Source organism: Adiantum capillus-veneris, chromosome 12 (genome assembly GCF_014529385.1).
Source record: "Adiantum capillus-veneris isolate H3 chromosome 12, ASM1452938v2, whole genome shotgun sequence".
Lineage (NCBI taxonomy): Eukaryota > Viridiplantae > Streptophyta > Polypodiopsida > Polypodiales > Pteridaceae > Adiantum > Adiantum capillus-veneris.
The window spans coordinates 152094161-152117743 of record NC_140942.1 but is presented as its reverse complement, the minus strand read 5'-3'; the positions used below and the strand labels follow the sequence as shown (position 1 = coordinate 152117743).

At 38.7% G+C, this 23583-nt stretch overlaps 2 pseudogenes; one reads left to right on the top strand and one right to left on the bottom strand.

Annotated features, from left to right (window-relative positions):
• Positions 1–4641: 4641 nt before the first annotated feature.
• Positions 4642–7376, bottom strand: LOC147446690 (uncharacterized; annotated as a pseudogene).
• Positions 7377–9077: 1701 nt separating this feature from the next.
• LOC147446689 (uncharacterized) lies at positions 9078–15796 on the top strand (annotated as a pseudogene).
• Positions 15797–23583: the final 7787 nt, after the last annotated feature.

Below are 23583 nucleotides of genomic sequence, written 5' to 3'. Positions count from 1 at the left end.
GGAACTTTAGACATATAGTTTATCTCCTCTTATGTCTTTGGACACATACCTTGGTTACTTTAAATTGACTAGCCAAAGGTCTATAAACCAATTTTGCATCTTGCATTGTAAACCTTTCTAGTGCCTTCTTGATGTAATCCTCTTGAGATAGATTTATTGTCTTCTTTGTCCTATCCCTACTCGAGGGGTTTACTATGTGTAAAACTATCATATCACGTGTTTTAAGACATGTTTGTAAAACCTCTCATCTGTGACTTTTTTTAGGAATATAATGTATCCTTTTCTTTTAAAACTTGTAAGTTTTTCTAAATTTGAAAACATAGTATCCTTCTATATATATATATAGATATTTGTAAGTTTCAAGAGCTTTAAATACCCTTCTATTGAACTCACGTGATAGATTACATTTTTCTTAGGTGACCTCCCCGAGATCCCTTGATATCTTCATACCAAGTATCCATTTTGTAGCACCTAAATATTTCATTGAAAAGGATTTAGACAGCAAGTGTAATGAAGGAAAGCAAGTGTATTGCAAGTATAATGCATCCCATCTCTGAAACGACTTCTTTATGTCTTGCATCCATCCGGTGCTCAAGATCTTTCTTTTATGCATCTTTTGAACTTTTTTTCTTGCTTCCCATGCAATTGTAGGAAGTCGATGTGAGGGGTTTTGAGGTATCTTTATCATGTACTCAACAACACTTTCCATGCCCATAATCTCAATTGGAAGAGATCTCGACTCAAGAAATAGGAGCATACATGGTGTTTGTGTTTTAACTTGGAGAAAGTTTGTATGAAAATGCTTTTGGATATTCTCATACTCTTTTCAAGTAGACTTTGAGATGCTCCTGTCCCACCTTCAACTCCATAAAGAAGAACCGGTGTCACCAATACATCAAAGGGGTACTTTTTGAGAACCCAACACTTGATGTTTCCCGCATTACACATGTTCTCTATGCATAATATGCTCTCTTTCCCACTCCCAAATGACTCATAGCACATTCATGCCACTTGCGATTGGACAGAACCTCAAGGCCAAGGTAAAAGCTCTCAACAACTTCAAGTGTCTCATTGTTGTACACAATGCATGGCTTCTCCTTATGGTTGGTTTTCACAAGCATAACCTTTGTTTTGGATTCAGTCACAATCAGCCCACTATGCAAGCAAAAGTTCTAAAGAACAACCATAAGCTTTTGTGCATCTTCTAAAGTGTGTGCTAGAAGCACTACATCAGAGAGAGAGAGAGAGAGAGAGAGAGAGAGAGAGAGAGAGAGAGAGAGAGAGAGAGTTGTTGGCCATTTGGGCGGGGCCATGCGCGTGGGTCCATTCATGGCAACACATAGGTTGGTGGCAGCTAGCACCATGTGGACTCACAAAAAAGCGTGTCTCAACTTAATATCATGCCGTTTTCAACTTTGAAAAAGCCGGTTGAGGGCAAGGGGAAAAGGAAAATTTATACCCCAAGATTAAAAAAAATAGTCTAAAAATTTGGAAAAATAACCCAATTTTTGAAATCTCATCTTGAAAAATTCAAGGAAAGTAATTTTGTATGTTTGGGAATAAAGATTTTCCATGCCCTCGATTCAATTCCACTTTGAGGCTGCCAATAGACCCCACACTTCAAAAAATTTCAAAATACCCTTGTGCCAATTTAGGATTGCCCCTCCCTAATTGTTTTTGTAAATGGAGATCCACTTTTTTAGAACAATTCTATTGCATTTTTTCCGTTTTAAATGGATAGAGTAGCAAATACCTCTTGACCTGATATGTATGAGGTATTTTGTGCATAAGGGAGTCAATCCCCCACAAGTACATGACTACAACATTTCACACGGATCAGTGAAACATCAATCTATAACATCAGCAGTACTTAATGAATGTTATATGCTCATTTATTTACTCCTTATATACTTTGGCTGACTCGAGATCCCAACATAGAATTAGAAGAAGTTGTAGTAGACTAGACGGTCAAATGCTATCGTACGTCGCATATATTGAAAATATATAACAGATACCTATTAATCTATATATTTATTAACTTTATGGTTTTTTGTGAAATATATGGCAAATCCAACGATTAAATATCTATAACTTGATATTCTACGTGTATATACCAAGTTGTATATATACATAGACATTGTTCATCTATACACGAGGTATCATAATTGTTGTAGGTTATTGTTTATATCATATCTCACTATCCAACTAGACCATACATGCAGAACTATGATTATTATCATGCACTATATTTATAGATCACGTATATCATAAAGATCTTACCATAATTATTATCATGCGTTCATTAACTTAGTATATGTCTAATTTATATCCTATCAAGTGGATACGAGAAACATGCATATTATCCATCCAAAAAAGGGTTAGCATAGCTCTACTTTATATCCTAACTCATTATCAACAAGAATATAGGTATTGTAATTATTATCACGCATTATTTATATCTTAGTTCATGGTTATTATTGTGGCTCATCATCTCTCTGAGTGTTCCATTATTGTAACTCTTCTCCTCCCCTTTGTAAATTCTTCTAGCACCCAACTTGGTGCTTCCCTTCAATAGTAGAGAGCTAGAGATAATATCACAAAGTTAGTTCTATAGACGAGTAGATACTATAGCTAGTTATGATGATACCTTGATATGAATTTTGACCTAATTTATAGTTTTTGTATTAAATATGTCTTGATCCCAATATATGTACATAACACCTTCTTAAGGGTATCATTGTAGCCCACATATTATATATATATATAAATATGTAGCAAGAACCTCCTTTGTAAGATCTATCCTTTTTTACTTATAAAACCTCCCTATCGTAGACTAACGTGATACCATAGGGTAACCCTTAGTCAATACCACAAGAATCAAATGGTCAAATACCTCACATGGTGCACAATATATAGTTTAAATATGAACATAACACTTGATACACATATTTTTTTAGTTTATAGGTTTGTCTTCATTAAAGCATTAATACATGCATGTAGAGAATAAGGATTTTTGAACTAGACAAGGGGTTTACACTTGTTATGGTGCATACTTGCATGAATATAGTAAACTATTCCTTTAATAACATCTAGGGCCAAAACCTGTTAGGTGTTTTCAACATCCTACTAGGTGCTATTCTCCTAATTTCATGGAGTTAGATAATGGTGATATCACTATCCACCTAATCATACTTTCAATGTTATCAACCTAAGTTTAGTTGTACTCCACATTTCAGTATGAAGGAATTGTCTATTTTCACACTAAATGGTGTCAAGATCTCATCTCCCATGCATCACACATGTCATAGAGACTCCTCAAAGAGGTATACCTTTGCCATAGTATATGGGCGGATCCGCATGAGGCGGGGTTCTACCCCTGCCACTTGTTAGCTTTTTGCAACATACCTTAACTATGCAGCGCATGCATACTCTATGTCGAGATGAGGCAAGGATAGCATGCTTTGTTTCCAACTATGTTGACTTTTGGAGAGTTGAGACTCCCAAGATTTGTTTGCTAATGATAGTGGGAAGGTGGTTCTACCCCCTCACATGTGGATCTGCCCTATTTCAAGCGAGAAAACCTACAAAGTCCAAAGAAATTGGGTCTCTTAGACCTACGTCCCTATCTGCCTGAATGTTCACCCTTCACCAGAAGTGTTTGCAACAAGTTGGGCTACGGTATTGAGAACAGAGGTGGCATCCTTGCATGCGGATGCCCCTAATGTTCAGGAAAGGTATGCCTCAGCTTAGCTTTGAGCCGGTTGAAAATCAAGATTAGCCGATTGCAAACCAAGGTAGAGGGAAGAAAAATTGGTAAAATATACAAGTAAATAGTTCAAAAACCTTGCAAATTTAGAAAGTCTACTATTGTTGCCGGTTTACATCTTGGCAAAGAGCCGTCTAGGAAATAATACTTTCCCAAACACTAGTAGCTCTTGCAAGTCATGGGCGAGATGCAGCTCTAATTTTTCCTTTAAAAAATGGCCCAAAATGTGAATTCTTACACGCAAGAGTCGAGTCCCTCTCCAATAATTTTTGGAAAATTGTGTCTCAGCTTAATATCGTGTCGTTTTCAATTTTAAAAATGCCGGTTGAAGGCAAGGGAAAAAGGAGAAATTCCGTCCCAAAATAGTGAATAGTGTAAAAACCCAAAAAATAACCCAATTTTTAAACATTTCCGCTTGGAAAATTCAAGGAAAGGAATTTTGTATGTTCGGAAAAATGCTTTTTTCCAAACTCTGCGTGTCTCCAGGCTCTGATCCTCATCTACTCTATTATTCAAGGCAAAGTGGTGCGAGTTGGTGCATGTTGGTTGGCAGCAAGCTCTAGCACGTTGCAAGTTCCATGGCTTGGGAAAATCTAAAATCTCAAAAAGTAAAATATCCCCCTTAACCTAATCCAAACCGGCTTCATCGAATTTGAAGAAGCTGAATCCTTTCAAACCAAAATGAATTGGATTTTTTCCTTTTCAATAAATTTTCAAAGATTTTTGTTGTGAACAAGAAGCCGATTTCTAAACTAAAACTAAGTTTTAACACACCCATAATCCACTACTACGTTTACTCATTACTACAACTCAATGTCTAAGACTAGTTTATAGAGTTAAATATCCAACCAAAAGATTGACAAAGCTTAAAAACTCTACCAAAGAGTTACAATCAACACAACAATGAAGAACAAAGATAACATGTCGCAATAAATCAAGCACTTTAATTGAGCCAGTCCGAGATGTCTATAGTGACTCGCGATAATCGACTGATAGAATGCTGCAAAATTGTAAATTTAAAACATAGAGATATCCATAAGAATAATAAGATGTATATTTATTTCCATGCTTGAAAAAGGTTGAATTTGACCTTTTTGGTAGAAAGTTGAGATTCATATTTTTAGTTTTCTCAAACCGCAAAAGAATCTGCAAAGAGATATTTATAAAAGCACAAAGTAGAACTAATTGGCATAAACAGGAGAGTAGGGGGATTGAACCCCATTACCATCAATGATGATAGCTATGCCAAGCTCTCTTGGGAGAGGAAAGGAGTAAATACTCTTAGCCACGACCATTGGCAAAATGTATTTACTCCTCTTTCCCCCTTTCAGGACAATAAGGTAGATGAAAAATAAATAATCAGAAGCAAAAAATAATAGTAGATAGCCATACCTTGTTTATTGTATAATCAAGCTACATATACCTTGCGACGTGAACAGATGTCAATGCACCTTAGCACCCCATAACACGATGCTCTCCTCCAACTCTGTTTCAGTCAAACTTTGAAGGACCTTCTATGTTGATCTTCAAAAGTGCATCCAAGGATTGTAACTCCATATTGTTTTGTAATTTCGTCTTAATCCTTGTCTGTGCACTAAATCCTCTCTCACATATAGCATTAGAACAACATTGCATTAAAGCAATCTGACAAATGGTCAAAATATTAGCATATGAGTCTCTCCATGATGCATTGCAAGTGATTGCAGCTATAACATCTAGAAGACTAAAACATACCCAACTAATGGCAGCTTGTTGCTTGAAATTACTAAATTCACTGATGAAATCATTCTCACCAATCAAAGCAGCAAAATTTATAATCCTAAAGACTTTATTTTTACCATAAAAGGAAGCTATTTCTTTTGCCTCTGACTTACCATAATCTCATAGAGCTTTCTCTAATATTGGATGCCGTGCTAGAACTAAAATACCTAGCTTATCGAAAATGGAATTGTCAGCAAACCGCTCTTGAAGAAAGGCAATAACCTTCTTCAAAAAAGAAATCTGAAACTCTAATGCACACATTAGATCCATGCCAAAGACATCTCTCTATATCTCAATATCAAAAAACTTTTTGCCACAAATAGCTCCTCACATGTAAAACAAAAAATCTTTATCTAGTCTGTATTCTCGCAAATATGTATAACCACTTGCATCAAGAATAAGTTCATTCTCATCAACATAAAGAGGATCAATGTAATACTGCTAAATTAAATTGATCTCTTTTTGAATGATCACAGACACGGTAGTAACATCTACAAATTCTTTTTGAAATAACTTACTGACTATAGACCTACATTTCAGAATGTCTGCTAAGAACAATAGACAATAAATATTTTCAAACTAGACAAATTAACAAAAGAGCTGGAGATTTTTCTTTTGTCTCCAATATAATGGCATCAAGAGAAGAACATACCTTGCCTATTGCGGATGCACAACCTAGCCACCTGACATCAAATGTGTGCTCTAATCTCAAGATTAGGCATGCCAAATCTTTTTGAGTAATCCTTAACTCGTCAAGCCTCTTTTTCGAGTGATTGAAATGTGTGGCAATCGAATTAACAAGCTTCTCTAATGTTATTGAAATCTCAGAATTCTTTGCAATAGAAGACATAGTCAAAGCTATCCTATGAGAAACACAATTAATAGATGTTAGAAATGAATTTACATGTCTTTTAAAAAGCGTTGAAACACCATTCTCTCACCCTGTCATGGTCGAATAGCCATCAGAACCAAAAGTGATTAGCTTTGAAAGATAAAAAATAATGGCATTAAATATAGACATGATAGTTCCATCACTTACACAAACTATGGCATAAAAGTTATAGGTGGAAATACAATCATCAATGAGGTAGGACAAATAGATAATCAAGTGTCCATGCTTACTAATATCATTAAACTCATCAATCAAGACACCAAGGAAAGGACTTCGAGACACTTTTTTCAAAGTGGAATTCATGAGACACTTACCAATACAATAAACCATCTCCACACAAGCCTTGTCGTCATTGTACAAGGATGTGGAATATGACACTCGACAATCTTGCAAAGAAAGAAATCATGTCAATAAATTCAAAAAATGCATAATTTTTCTTTGCCATATGATAGGCAACCCTAAAGAGAGTAAAGAGAGCCTCGTCTTCGAATTTATCGTCCCTCGTCATGCTGTTATGAATGCTTTCCTTTCCTTCTAAGAGGAAAGCATCCATTGCATTCACATGACATTCAGTTCGGCAATGAACTTTCAAGTTACTAACCTTAAAATTAGTTGAACCATCTCTTCAATCTATGGTAATGATGATAATTAGAAAAAACTTACAATACAATTTAGCTTCTTCTTCATTGTATACAAGCCAATCAAAATTATGTAGCCAGTCATCTTGGAAAGCAGCACGCACCTTAGTCGTTCTTTTCAATTCTAACATATCTGCTAAAGACAATGAAGAAATTTCACCAGTAGAAATTGTCTTTGGTACGTAGATGAATCTCCTTTTGTTTTCTTAGAATTTATCTAAGAAGATTCAAGCCCTGCCCATTGAAGAAGTGTACCTTGTCGTTTCTTATTACCTTTTTCACCCCCTTTATTACCCTTTTCAGAATTATTAAAATCCATTTAAAATAGGCTATAACAACCATATCCACACAAAAAAAAAAAAGTGTAGGTTTATAAATGCCTAAACCTTTAAGCACAAGGTTTTTCAAATGCATGAAAGTAATATGTAGCAAGTGGAAATTGCAGGGACATATTTACCAGATTTTATTTATTGTCATCAAGAATCAAGGTGGGATGCCCAAGAACAAGTTGCGGCCCATGGGCAACGACAAGCTTTGTATTGCTTGCTACTCAAGACTCGAGTTTTTGTTTGTTCTTTTGAAGCTTGGTAAGGCAGTTCGGACTCTACACGTGTGTATGATGCCTTGCAAGTACACACCCTTCTGCCTTTTGGCGTACCCTATCCTTGTCCATTGTTAATCAATAGAAGCCTTGATGCTCTTGACTCTGAAATCTTTTCCTGGCAACAAGTCTTGGCTCTTAAAGGCTCAAACTTCAAAGACTCAATTTTCAACACTCTGGCCTCGAGCCTCAATGCTCACAAAAAAATAAGCAGCTACGCAGCTCAAGCCTCGGCCCTCAACTTTTAAGGCTCTGCGCTCAACTCTTGAGGCTCTGGCATCATTTGAGGGCGCTTGAGCACTGAAGTCTGAGCATGAGGTGTGCCGCTCTTGACAGTCAAGGCTTCAAGGTCTCTCTCTATCTCGCACAAGAGATTCGCTCGATCGAGACGATTTGTTTAGGCCGTTAAGAACTTTAGGGTACACTCCATTGTCTTACACTCTAGAGCATAAAAAACATGGGCCAGTGGGCACGGCATCTCTTAATTGTTTCAGCCTGCAGAACTGTCCCTTTCCCTACAAACACACACACACACACACACACACATGTTGCTACAACCTTAATTGGAGGACCATGCTCACAACCCACCACATCTTCTTCGGTTTGTGGCTTCATGTGTTTCCCGTAGTCTTCTTTTGTAATGCAATAGCTTGGCTATGTACAAAATCTTGAACAAGATTCTGAGTTAGAGACCTCACTCAGCCTACACTTCATCGTTAAAATGTACTGCTAAGATATAACATGTTCTCCAAGTCCACCTGCGTCCCCTCATTCCACTTGCTCCAGCCAGCAACGTCATCTCCACCTTCGAGAATCCCAACGAGGTCCTATGTGCACGCAGGTCAAGGGCCACCTCATCTCCAGCTTCGAGACTTCCAACTAGCTCGTACTTGTAGTCAATTTGAGGAAGACTTAGTAGCAACAAGAAGAAAAGGACAACTGCTCTCATGTGCTCACAACGGCTTAGAGGGGCTATTCTACAAGTTCCATTATTTGGACGACTCAGTTCACAATGTCATTTTCGAGGACAATTATGGCTTTTGAAGGGTATGTACTATGTGATCTCAAGTGTATCCTTTAGCAAAGACTTAATCTTTAGTATTCTTTATTCAATCGTTTCAATTTTTCTCGTAGCTTTGAAGATGTGAGCTTCGACTCTAACTGCAAGCTGATGGCATGGGACACCCTATCGGTGGTTAATTTTGTGCAAAGATTTTGTGAAATTCAGAAGCTATTTTTGCCAATGGTATTAATGGCGAACTTTTCTTGTACATGACTAGTGAAGATTGGAGTGAGATAGGCATAAAGAGTGTCTCCCATAGACATGCTTTGGTGGGTTGGTCCAAGAGGGTATTAGAGGGTGGTCACACAATTGTTCCTAAGAGTCAAACATCACCGCTTCTCCATTCTTCCGAGAATATGAGCATGTTTTCACAAAGTAAAACTCTAAAAAATACAACACCCAACCTCAATTCAAACCTACTTTATCTGATGTAGTTAATTTCTCTATCGCAAGTTATGTAGGGATACCTACAAATGATGCATGCCCAATAACGTATGATAGGATATTCTATCCTAGTAAGGTAAAAGATATGTACGCCACCATTGGGAAACCCTTTCTTGTGAAACGTTATTGGGAAACATGGGCATCTTTTAACAAGGGCATGGTCAAAATAAAAGAGTTGTTTGTGTTTTTGCAGGCAAGACAAAGAGAATTTTTCCTCTGCCAATCTCCGCAATAGTCGTGAAAAGTCAAATCGAATGCTCGATTTTATCAAAGAAAATATTGATCACATTCCACCTCTCCACTTTGGAGAACTTGGAGAATTGCCATGGCGAATTGAAGATGTGTACATGAAGGTCTTGGAACATAGGAACTACATCAGAAAGTGTGGAAAAGGAGTGGTGGATGCAAAGAGAAGTAGATGTTAGGCACAAGATGACAACATTGATCGAAGTCTTGGTCACAATCACACCAATTTGCAAACAGTATCACCAATATGTATATTATGTATATTGTAAATATTATACGTAAATCTCGCTCGTTTTCTTCTCTCTCTCTCTCTCTCTCTCTCTCTCTCTCTCTCTCTCTCTCTCTCTCTCTCTCTTTCATTCTAGAACGAGTTGTTCATCGATGATATACCTTCTATTGAGTCTAGCCAAGTTTGTTCCACGAGCAATGGATCAACTACAATGCTCAAAGGAGAGACTCCTTGAAGTGTATTCTATACGGGCCTTGTCCAAGGGGTCATCACACTCGACTATACAGATGAGGTAATTTTTAAAAAATGAGTATTCAAGCCTTGTAGTATATACATATCTTTTTGAAACAAATATGTGGGTGAAAGCATGTTAACGTGTCACACTTTTTCATGTCCCGGACAATGCTAACTAGCATAATTTTGACATATGCTAACTAGTACAATAACATGAGCTACATCTCCAAGATCTATGACGTATGATATATCGGTAGAAAGCTCTTGAAACAAGGAATCCAAAGGTACAACCTCTAACAAATCTTGATATTATTTGTAAAAAATTTACCGGATGCCCATGTTACACTCACGTGTCCCTTGGGTAGTTTTGATGTGAACCGTTTTCCTATACACGGGCACTTTTTACTCTAGTGCTGGCTAGAGGTTTTTTCCCCATGTGACCACATATACACACTATACGCATGTGTGGTGGTACATTATACTTAGGGAGACTCGTATCTTTCTCTCATACTTACACTTTAACTCTTCATAACAAAGTGAGGGAGCTTCAAGCTATCAAGCTTCTTGCTGTGTGTGTGTGTATCTACGGGTGTGTGTGTGTGCGCGTCTATAGCTTCCCTCACTCCCTTATTCACCCAACAATGGTATGAGAGCAAGCTCTTTAGCTCCCACGAGCATTCTCCTTCCTCCATACCTCATATTAGGTTTTGCAGGAGGTGTAGCCTTGGGATAGCTAGTCACCGTTTTGCTCGCCATGGGTGCTCCGGGTATCCGTTTTGCTCAACCTAGGACTCAAAACAAAGCTAAGAACGAGTACTATGCAACAATATCACAAATCAGCATTTTTGGACACATTAAGGCTTTGCTGTAATAGCATTTACAGGCCTGCAGATTTTCTACAGGTTTTGCCGGGAGTGCATTTCTTGCCAATTTATTGTTCGTGGGTGCTATGGCAAGCAACAATGACTTTTTTGGCATGCTTCAAGCTAAGGATAAGCTTGATGGGACCAATTATCTGATGTGGTCTTACATGATGAAACATGTGCTTGTTGCAAAGCAACTATGGAACATTGTGGCAGATGTAGACAAGAGACCTGGCAGTTCTACTTCTACTGTTACAGATGCAAGTAGCTCTTCAACAGTTGTTTTTTCATCTTCTCCACCTACACAGGATCAGCTTAGATGGGATGGAAAGGATGCCCAAGCACATGCTTTGATTGCTCTTTCCATGAAGCGTCATATTGTTCCGCACATTCGGTCTTGCACTTCATCCAAGCAGGCTTGGGATGTACTTGCTTCTTTGTATGCCGGGCGCAATGAAGCCCATGTGGCTTACTTGAGGAAGCAACTTGAGGATATGCATATGGCTGAAGTTGAGTCCGTTGATGTGTGTGTTACAAAGATTAAGGATTTGAAAGAGCAATTGGCAAACATAGATGAGATTATCTTGGACAATTCTCTCATCTCCACTTTGCTTAAAGGGTTGCTAGATTCTTTTCAAAGCTTTGCTACTACTCTTCGTTTGGTTGCAAAAGGAAATCCCAACATGTATACTTTTGATGAGGTTGTGTCACTTCTCTTACAAGAAGAGCAATCTAGAATAAATAGAAGTGGTTTGATTGAGGGAACTCAAGCACTTGCTATCTCTCAAAGAGGTAAAAGCAAGTCTGGACCAGCTTTGGGCACATCAAAACCAAATCCCCAAACTCCCTCTTCCACTAATTCTTCTAGTGATGGTGATTCACAAAAAAAGAAGAGATGCAAGTATTGTCAAAAGTCGGGACATACCATTGAGGAATGTAGAAAGCTTGCAAAGCGTAATGATAAGAAGAAGCAATCGGGCATGTCTATCATTGAGAGCATGAGTAATGCAAAGGATGATGAAGCTAATCTTGCTCAAGATGTTTGGGCTTGTGTTCTTACATGCACATATGATTCTTCATTACATTCTACATGTATGACAATGCGTGAGGCTGATCTTGATTGGTACTTTGATAGTGGTGCTTCCAAGCATATAACATCATGTAAGAAGTTTTTTGTGTCCTTGCAAGATGCACCAAAGGGGGGGCATGTTGTTTGTGCAAACAATGCCTCTTACCCTATCATTGGAGTTGGGAACATAAATCTTACGGCTACAAATGGGGGTGTTGTGACTCTCAATAATGCCATGTATGTGCCAGGCATAAAGAAGAACTTGCTTTCAGTTCCTACCATTGCCTCTTCGGGTCTTCATGTACATTTTGTGGATGCCAAATGTATGGTTCATGACTTCAGCAATGGTGATGTTATTGTTATGTCTGGGACATTATGCAATGGCTTGTATCGCATGGATACTTATGAGAGACATGCATCAAATGACTTGCTTGTTTGTACTCCTTCTATGGCTGAAACGGAGTTATGGCATGCACGTTTTGGTCATTTAAACTTCAATAGATTTCTCTATTTACAAAAGCGTGATATGGTTGTTGGTTTGCCCACACTTGGCTCCATATGGTTGTTGGTTACACTTGGCTCCATTGAGAAGCATGCTTGTGAAGGTTGTATACTTGGCAAAATGCATCATGCATCTTTTTCGAAGGATGGTTCTGTTCATGCTACAAAAAAATTACAGCTTGTACACAGTGGTGTATGTGGTCCTGTGAAGACTCCATCTTTTGGAAAGTATGTATATTTTGTTACCTTCATAGATGATGCTACTCGCCATACTTGGGTGTATCCATTGAAAGCAAAGAATGAAGTTTTTGCATGCTTTAAAAGCTATGTGACTGTGGCTGAAAATTTCAGTGGCAACAAACTTATTACTCTTCGCACAGATTGTGGTGGGGAATTTATGTCGCATGAGTTTAATGTTTTTCTTCGTGACAAAGGTATTATGCATCAATGTACTATGCCATATACACCTCAGAAAAATGGTGTTGCCAAGCGTAAGAATTGTACTCTCTTGAAAATGGCACATTATATGCATGGTTAAAGGAAAGCATCTTCCTGATAAATTTTGGATGGAAGCGCTCATGTGTGCAAACTATGTTTTGAATAGATTCCCCACTAAAGCTTTGAGAGTTGTTACACCTTATGAGGCTTGGAATGGTCAAAAGCCAATGGTGAGCCATATGCGTGTGTTTGGTTGTTTGGCATATGCTCTTGTGCCTTCACAACAACGTCACAAACTGCAAGACAAGGCTATAAAATGTATCTTTGTAGGCTATAGTGCTTTAAGTAAAAGTTATCGTTTGTATCATCCATTAACGGACAAGATTGTTGTAAGTCGTGATGTGGTATTTGCTGAAAATTCAACCCATCCCTTGCTTGAATGTAAAATGCAGCCAACTATTGGATCACAAGATATGTTTGATACACTTATGCCTTTGTTTCAAAGTGGTACATTGGATAATGACCATGTAGAGCAGCCAAATGAGGTTCAAAGAGCTGAAAATTTGCATCCAAACATGGCTGAAAATTAGCATGAAGTTCAGTCCATTGATGATGTACAAGTTGATCATGAATTACATAAGGAACACACTTCTATCAGGGATGCACAAGCAATGCCAAGATGGCTGAAGCAAACTCTACAAGATAGTAAGTTGAGTCCTCCTTTGCATGGTAGAACAAGATCATCTACTCGCCATGTATCGAGTGATTTTGTGGATGTAGCTCTCATTGCAACAGCATGTAATGAAGAACCACTATCTTTTGAAGATGCATCTGAAAATGAGGAGTGGATGGCTGCTATGCAATCCGAATTGGATTTGATTTCCAAGAATGGTACTTGGGAGTTATGTGACTTACCTAAAGGTAAGCATGAAATCAGTACTAAGTGGGTTTACAAAGTTAAGCAAAAGTCTAATGGTAGTATTGAACGCTACAAAGCAAGACTTGTTGCAAAAGGTTATGCGCAACAATATGGTATTGACTATGAGGAGACTTTTGCTCCTACTTCATGCATGACTACCATTCATACTGTGGTTGCATTGGCTACTCATCATGGTTGGAAAGTGCATCAATCGGATGTGATAATTGAATTTTTGAATGGTGACTTATATGAAGAGGTTTATGTCAAAAAACCTCCTGGTTTGCCATTAAAGGTCAGGAGCATAAAGCATGTCACTTGCGAAAGGCTTTGTATGGACTTAAGCAAGCATCACGTGCATGGTATGAGAAGATGCATCTGAACTTGATTGCTCTTGGTTTCCAATGTAGTCCGATTGAGAACACACTTTATGTACACAAAGATGGAAATGACTTGATTGTGCTTGTTCTTTATGTTGATGATATGCTTTTGACTGGGCCATGTGAGCTGAAAATTGAGAAACTAAAGGCTGATTTTCAACAAGCTTTCGAGATCAAAAATCTTGGTTATTTGAGCTATTATCTTGGTATCCAATTTGTTTCCGTTGAGGGGGTATTATCATGCATCAAGAAAAATACATGGAGAAGCTGCTTCATCGTTTTGGTTTTGAGGATTGCAAGTCCATTTCAACACTCAGCTAGACATACAATATGTTGTTTTCCAATTGAGTAGGTTTATGCATAGCCCCGGCACTAAGCATTGGTGAGCTGTGAAGCGTGTCTTTAGATACCTCAAAGGCACTATGAACTTTGGTCTCTTCTATGGTAGAGATAATCAGCCATGCTTGCATGCATTTACAGATAGTGATTGGGCTGGTTGTTATGATTCACAAGTGTCCACTAGTGGAAATTACCTTCTTCTTGGTGGATCATGCATATCATGGTTGAGTAAGAAGCAGCCAATTGTGGCCACATCCAGTTGTGAGGCTGAGTACATGGCAGCATTCATGGCTATGGTGGAGTGTGTATGGCTCAGACGTCTCTTGATGGATCTATGCATGAAGCCACATGAGTCTACGACCATTTTCACTACTAACAGTCAGAGTGCATTGGCAGTTGCGGTGAATCCAGTGTTTCATGCTCGCACAAAACACATTGAGGTGCATTATCACTATGTCAGAGAGCAGCTACATACAGGAGATATTGATTTGGCGTATGTACCTACACAAGAAAATGTGACAGACTTGTTCACCAAAGCTCTTCCAAGGGAAACGTTTGAAGCTTTTTGCAAAGCTTTAGACTTGTTACCATGTGGGGGCTAATCTGTCACCTCCCTGTACTACATGTTCACATCATTCACTCCAGGGGGGGTTTGTTACACTCACGTGTCCCTTGGGTAGTTTTGATGTGAACCGTTTCCCTATACACAGGCACTTTTTACTCTAGTGCTGGCTAGAGTTTTTTTTCCCGTGTAACCACATATACACACTATACGCATGTGTGGTGGTACGTTGTACTTAGGGACACTCGTATCTTTCTTTCATACTTACACTTGAACTCTTCATAACAAAGTGAGGGAGCTTCAATCTATCAAGCTTCTTGCTGTGTTTGTGTGTGTGTAACTATGGGTGTATGTGCGTGTCTATAGCTTCCCTCACTGCCTTCTTCACCCAATAGTCCAAATTTTTAAAGATGTGCTTACTTGAAAATGCTAACTAGTATAAAAAGTGCGACACATTAACATGATTTCACCCATGTATGGATGCTTTTTAGGAGGCTTGGCTACAAGGAGAAGTACAAGCAAGTGTGTGTATCTATGGGTGTATGTGCGTGTCTATAGCTTCCCTCACTCCCTTCTTCACCCAACAACCCAAATTTTTAAAGATGTGCTTACTTGAAAATGCTAACTAGTATAAAAAGCGCGACACATTAACATGCTTTCACCCATGTATGGATGCTTTTTAGGAGGCTTGGCTACAAGGAGAAGTACAAGCAAGCTATAAAATTCTCCACCCTTGTGTTGATAAAGGTTCCTTGAATGGTTCTCAAGATCATCATAGAAGTCAAGCTCAGCGAGTAAATTTTAAAGAGCTCAACCCTTTCATACCTTATCGACTACTTGAACTCATGCTTTAGGACATGAACCAAAATGTATGGGAATTTGGCAATTTTGCCTTACTAGGACCAATAAATGAAGGATTTCGGCTTACTATACTAAAGGACATAAAGAAGCTGCCAAGCATGGGCTAAATCAACTCCTAATGACTAGTTCATCTAATATCATGGAGCACTTCTTGATGGGCTGCCCCTTCACTATGTCCATATTTGAGACGCAAAGGTGCTCACAATATTTAGGCTGTGTAATGGGATCAAAGGAATGATCTCACTCACTAGCCAAGATCAATACTTCACTAATAATCTATGGAACATACACAAGTCTTTCATCAAATTTCTTTGTGACATCATAGGTGAGCCTTGTAAGGATGGGAATGTCCTATGGTTCGACCATTCCTTATGGACCATGATACATAAAGTACATGCTTTTTTTCTAACTAATCCTTGAAAAAAACACTAAAATTTCTCAAGTGGGTTACAAAGGGGAAAGAGGCTATTAAAGCCCTCCTAATCCACGTGATGTCTAGAGAAAGGCTCAAGGTCTACATCAAACATGCTGGTCTCTTCCACTAGCAACCGCCAAACTCACCTGGAGGGGAATTGGAATTATTCCTAACAAAGGAGGTATTCCCAATAGGGCAGGAAGGCAGAGGAGGAAAATGGGCTAGAGTGGATTTGCACATCCAAGGGAGAAGTACTAAACCTAGGAATCAAAATACCAGGTATTTAACTCAACCTTCACCTTGCATGGACTCCCATTTCCTTGCCCTTTGAATCAATGGGAAGCTACTCCACAATCAACCGCAACTCGCTGACCTCCAATAGGACTCCCCCTCAACCTCTAACCTGAATGAAAATCCATAAAATTTACCTAACACCCATAGTAGATCTGCTTATACACCAGCTTGTGCTCAATCAGATAAGAATCTCTTATATTTCTAATTGCAAGAAATTATTGTTGAGGATGAAATCGAGAGAAGGAGGTTAACCCAACGCATACAATGACCCCTCTAATATACCACTTGAAATACATAAATGCCTATTTAGATGTTATCTCTTTAAGAAACTTCCTTAGTGTTTTTGTATATGGTCTAAGTACTAAGAATGCATGCAAGCTAGACAAAATCTGTTTTGGATGGTCTTTTATGGAATCTATCAAAGATAAAGTATGTAATGCAAAGTAGGTATTTTGTCTTAAGGAACAACAAATATTTTTTGTAGACCACAAATCATGGGTTTCTCAAACGAAGTACAATATGTATTGTTTTAAGATCTTTATCATTTTGATCCATATATTCAGAAAGTTTTATATAAAATCAAAAATCTACCCAACCTTTATGTATTCATACAGCATGTGAGGAATTATGAACTCTATTCTTCACCTTAATAACTAAAAAGGTGATTGTAATAAATCATGCCATGGATATTATTAAAAATATTTTTTGGGACTTTTGCCATACTAACCTACCAAGGCAAAAATCTATCAAATTGATTCAAAGTCTAAACGAAGAGATAAACGAGATCACGAGAATTTTTGTTCATTAGGTAGAGGATGGGGTCTAGGAGGGCCTTTTTATTTGCCATGAAATTATGGAGGCAATTAACATTTTGATAAATAGATGCATGCCATGTGTGCAAGAATGGTGGGTGTGTAAGAGAGGTATAAGAGTGGTCAAATGATGCTTTTCCCCCAAAAAGGGGGTGGACAACTTTATGATTTTTGGCCTTCCACAAGTCCTACATATGATCTCCAATTTGAGCGGAGATTATAGATTTCTAATCTACATGCTGAGCTCTTTCCATCAATATGTCATATGATATGGTTTTTCCCACCAAACATTATATTTCATTTTAGAGGGAAATTTTGAATTGAAATAAACTAGTCGTTTTGTCTGTTTGAATTCAAAATCTATCCTTTGATTAATTTCTTAATACTAGAGGTTTGACTCCTTTAAATTTCCAAATAAAGAGGCCCTCCTATACCCCATTCTCTTCGTTATGTACATGCTTAGACAAAGCACCCAATAACCATGTTTTAGTATGCAAAGCATATATATTATGGCAAGCTAAGCTTAGGCTAGTAGAGGCAGAATTTATCTCCCATAATGAAACCCAAGTGAGAGACCTTGAGAAAATATACTTTGCATGTATTCATTTCACAATATTAATACATTTCCAGTCCCCTACCTACTGGAAACGTATAAAGCCCACAAGCAAGCCTTTAGGTGGATAATTAATAGAGCTAGTTGTTACTTTTTTGAGTCATCCTTACTATTAGCTTGCATCCCTTTTCTCAAGATGAGAGCCTTCTATTTAAACCAAAAAGATTTCCTATTCCATAATATAAAAATCCAATCCAAGTGGATTGTAAACTCATTGTACAATGTAGTCATAAACCCTCTGGGGGGTCACTTAATAATTATGTGACTATCATGTGAGTGCAAAAGAAGGGGTTATTTATTCTTATTTTTTCTCACAATTTTTCATGTAGAAGGGTACCATAAAATGAAATTGGGAAAAAATTTTACAGATTGAATATTGAAAGGGTGTATTTTATTTGTCAAAAATTCAAAGATAAAAAGTTTTAAAAATAGTCTTTGAATGCACGCGATATACACAATTTACATAGTAACCCATGTCAAGTATAAACCTACCCGTAGAATCTACTACCATCTTTTCAGTTGATATAAAAAAAATACTATGAGAATATCACTCATGAAGGATTCATTGGACTGAAAACTAGAATAGCCCAACTCATTTCATATTCCTGGCATTTTGTTGTGTTTTGGGTGTGTTCTCCTTTCCCCCCTCACCAACGACATCAAAATGTCCTCTAGGTAAAAGTAGTGCTTATGCCCTTCAAATGAAGGGTAGGAGAGGGTTGTGCCCGGGGGATTAAGTAAACCTTGTTAACATCAAATGGGACATGGATTTGCGAAAAAGGATTGTAATAAAGGTACACATCTAGTTTTGTAGGGTGGCAATGACCATCGATGACAATACACTGCATTTGGCAATACATAAAATCAAATTGACAACGCTCGATTTTGGCTATGTTGTAAACTATGACTATGAGGGGTTTGAGGTTTTTTTGTTGCACATTACATATCATTCAAGAAGTTCCCAACTGGTTGTGTCCTTGGAAGTTAGTCCAGCATGGAATATAAGAAAGGAAATTCCATTACTAAACAACATGCCATTTTAATTAATCCCTAGCTTATAGATGATATCATTGTCCAATGTAATGGCAAAAACTATAGACAAGTCAATGACATTCCTATGGAACTGGCTTGCTCACTGGTATGGTCCAATCTACTTACATTCCTTAGAGTATGAATACATCTCACTGAGATTACAAGATCCTACAATTAGACACAAGCTCACATTACTTCAAATAGCATATAGGTACTTTGATGATAACAACCATGACCATTCCTTTGCTTAATTACTTATAAGTAAACTCCTACAAAACCTGGTTAAAATCCAATAAGGTCACTTCATCATGGGTGTATATGGATTTGGAATTAAAAGGTACCATATGGTAGTACCATGTGTGTAGAGCACCCCACTACCTTGTGTGGTGCTGTTACCCTCTTCTTTTAACACCATCACCCCACTTTCCCACAATAGAAGAACCGCCCATCAACCATGGATCAACGAACCATATGCTATTTAGGAGCAACTGTGTAAAGTCCTCTGAGCCTAAGAGTGGAGGACATTCTCCTTGGTCCCTACATAAACATACACTCTCCAAACCATGGCCAATCAGGTCCCCAATATCCTCAAACCTTTTTCTATGTGGACATCTATAACATGTGCATTGATCTTTTGACACCTGCAATCCATAAATTGGAAACTACTCTTAGCTCTCTTGGTTTATTATGATGCATGTAATAGGATCAAAGCTTGCATAGTCCGGTTTTTTAGATAAATAGCAAGGGTAAAAGTTTACATTTTGATACTTGTGTTATTATACTAAAAAGACTTCTTATTAAAAGCATCACTTTTTCTTGAAATGCGTACACATAATTATATAGTCTTTTGATGTTTATTGCTTACACACATATACTCACAATCACTCTTGACCTCAGCCATTCACACTCTTGCCCTCATTCAATCCTCAATCATCCACACACACTGTTGGAATTAGGGTTGCAGAGAAACGCACACAGCTTGGAGAAGACGAAGGAAGCTCAAGGCACACAATAGATAGTGTGTTACTTAGTGTGTAATGGAAAGATAGATAGCCCTAGAGTGATGGGCATATATACAATGCTCGGGGGAAAAAACCTCCTAAAGAGGGAAAAAATGCCTCGACGGTCCTAGTGTGTTCACACACATCACTACCGCATGTATATGGTAACAAATCCCCCCTGGAGTGATGCGGTGAACGAGAGCTGGCACATGAGTAAAGGGAAGTGCCATGCCGTGAGGACATGATCAGTCCACAAAGGGGAGTAAGCCCAAAGCTTTGCAAAAGCTTCAAGCTTCTCACGAGACAATGCCTTTGTGAAAAGATCTGCAAGGTTGTCCTGTGTTGGCACATAAGCCAAGCTGATCTCTCCTACTGAGAGCCTCTCCCTGACATAGTGGTAATGCACCTCAATGGGCTTTGTGCGAGCATGAAAAATTGGGTTCCTCGCAACTGCCAATGAGCTTTGACTGTCAGTGTAGATAGTGTTGGCAGTGTCCTGTCCAACACCCAAATCAGCCATAAGGCGTCTGAGCCATACACACTCAACCGTAGCTGTGAAGACTGCCCTGTACTCATCCTCACAACTCGAAGTGGCCACTGTAGGTTGCTTCTTGCTCAACCATGATATACATGAACTTCCAAGCATGAAACAAAAACCACTTGTGGACATTCGCATGTCAAAACAACCAGCCCAATCTGAGTTCGAAAAAGCATGTAAGTCTAGCGGCAATGATCCCCCCTTGCAGGGATTTTAATTACGCGATGACGCATTTTGTTAAATGTTAATTATTGTTGTTATTATCACTATTTTTTTCATGTTAATAACATATCTAATGTCATGACCTACGAAAACCGGTAGAAAACGTAGAACCGGCGGGACAACCAACAATCCTGGCAGGCCCAGTAGGTTTAATATGAAACCCGGCGGGCGGGACAAGCAAGAATCCCGCCGGGCCCGTCGTGTACCCCCTCCATATTTGGCGGCTCTATATAAACCCTTTATAGACATCACATCACATCACCTCTTCCTCTAAATTTGGTCATCCTATAAAATTTAGAAGAAAAACTAAAGGTAAAAAAAAGAATAGTCTTAAAAAAAAATTAAAACTTAATGTAACTCCGATCATGGATCATTAGTTCTTTTTTGGATTGAACTGATTCTTGAAAGGAGATAGAAAGGTGAATCTTTGGGTCGGTATCTCTACATTTGGATGGACTGATCTCATGTTTGGTTCACCGTTATATTTGCTAAATTGATTGCTATATTGATTAGAACTTCTATCATGGGTCATTAGTTTCTTTTTGGACTGAACTGATTCTTGAAAAGAGATAGAAAGGTGAATCTTTGGGTCGATATCTCTACTTTTGGGATGGACTGATCACATGTTTGATTCATCGTTGTATTTGCTTGCTATTCCGATTAGAGCTCCAATGATGGGTCATTAGTTCTTTTTTGGACTAGACTGATCCATGAAAGGAGGTAGAAAGGTGAATCTTTGGGTCGATATCTCTACTTTTGGGATGGACTGATCACATGTTTGATTCACCGCTGTATTTGCTTACTATTCCGATTAGAGCTCCAATCATGGGTCATTAGTTCTTTTTTGGACTGGACTAATTCATGAAAGGAGGTAGGAAGGTGAATCTTTGGGTCGATATCTCTACTTTTGGGATGGACTGATCACATGTTTGATTCACCACTATATTTGCTTGCTCATGTTTGAGTAGATTGAGGTTTATTCCCTTCAGGCTTCACTACTACGCTTGTGTGTGATATTGATTATAACACTAATGTTTGGTTTGAATAATACTTGAAAGAAGAGATAGCATACTGAGCTATGTTTATTGGTATTGCAGGCATCCAATAAGTATGTCACCCTACACATCTGTGACCTTGGTCCATGGGCACGGGTGATTTCCATCTAGTAACTCAGGAGCTCGCCAAGGATGAAGCTTTTGCCAGTTTTCATCGGTATTGTTGGTCTTTTGTGTCTCTAAGCCAACACGCAGAGCCAATCCCCAATCAATTATTCCAATATGGGGAGTGAGATCCTTGGTAAAGTCCAACATGATGTTCCATGGATGGAGATCATTGTGGATCACTCCCTCGTCATGTGTGAATCGCAATGCCTTCACCAAGGCATGGATCAACGAGGGAGCATGATTGCACAGGCTCTTGATACGTGTTTTTTGGTCTTCAGAGGGCTGCTCCCATTTAAAGTCTTCAGGGATCTTTTGTTTCCCCTCTTGATGCGCTACAAGCGTCGTGAAAGAGCCATGTGGATGGGGCACTGTCTCCATAAGATAAACCTAAAGTTCCCCCATTGAAGTAGGGGAATATCAGAAACCATGGCAATGTTACAGAGTGGGCAATACTCCTCACAATCCCTCTATGGTTGAGATCTACCCCACTTTCTGATGCAAAGCTTTTCCACTGATGCTTGGCCTGTCCTTTGAAAGTATTCGTTGCAGGAAGGAAAATGATCCCTTTGATTTGAACTTGCCACCCTGTGCCATAAGCCCCTGACCCAAGTTTCTTGATCTTCTTAATGGACTTATTTGGAATGCCCAGAGTCATACTACATTCAGAATTGTATATACTGCTCTCTAGGTGACTGGCAGAAGTAGTAGAACCCGATGTTTCCTCAATGGCAGCCTCCTCAATAAACGGTTCTCCAACTTGGCTGCTCCTCACAACTCTAGTGATAGCCATTCGCATTTTCTTGCTTAGGTCAAATTGTGTGTCTATGTGGGATGCTCGCCTTGACCTCTCCTTTTCAGCTCTCCATCTAGTGTTCCAATGCTCTAGCTTACCCTTGTCTACTTCTTGAGGGCATTCCTCTTTCTAATCAGAGGCCACCTTGGGCAAATTTCCCACCCAACTGCTCAGTAATGAGATTATTGATTCGGTTGTTTTGTCTGGATATAACAACAACATTTTGCGGGCAATCTCACTGTATAATGATTGCAATCTAGACTCATCTGCAACAATCTACGCTATATCGTCGGGATCTAGTGCACTGACGATCGTAATCAACAATTGTCTAATTTTCTTTTTGAACTCTATCATTGAAGTAGCAGAAGGATCCATTTTGCCTGCAATGGTATTATTGCAAACAACACATTGTGAAATATAACTATGTGCCACTGCATTTGGATCTTTTCTACGTGAAAGAAAAAGTGCAATATAGACCATAGATCTCATACGCTTTTGCAGTGACACACCTAATAGAAATTGCAACCATGTGCCAATGCCTCACCGTACGACAACTTACAAACAGATGCTCCTGTCATTCTAGCAGCAACACACCTAGTCGCAATTGCAACCATGTGCTGAAGCATGAATGACTGGGAGCAACATAAACATAGTCACCCTACGCTTTTGCAATGACACACCTAGCCGCAATTGTAACCATGTGCCAGTGCATCCACGCACGATGACTTCTTTCAAATAGATGCTCCTGTCATTCTAGCAGCAACACACCTAGTCGCAATTGCAACCATGTGCCGAAGCATGAATGACTGGGAGCAACATAAAACATAGTCATCCTATGCTTTTGCAATGACACACCTAGCCGCAATTGCAACCATGTGCTAGTGCATCCACGCACGG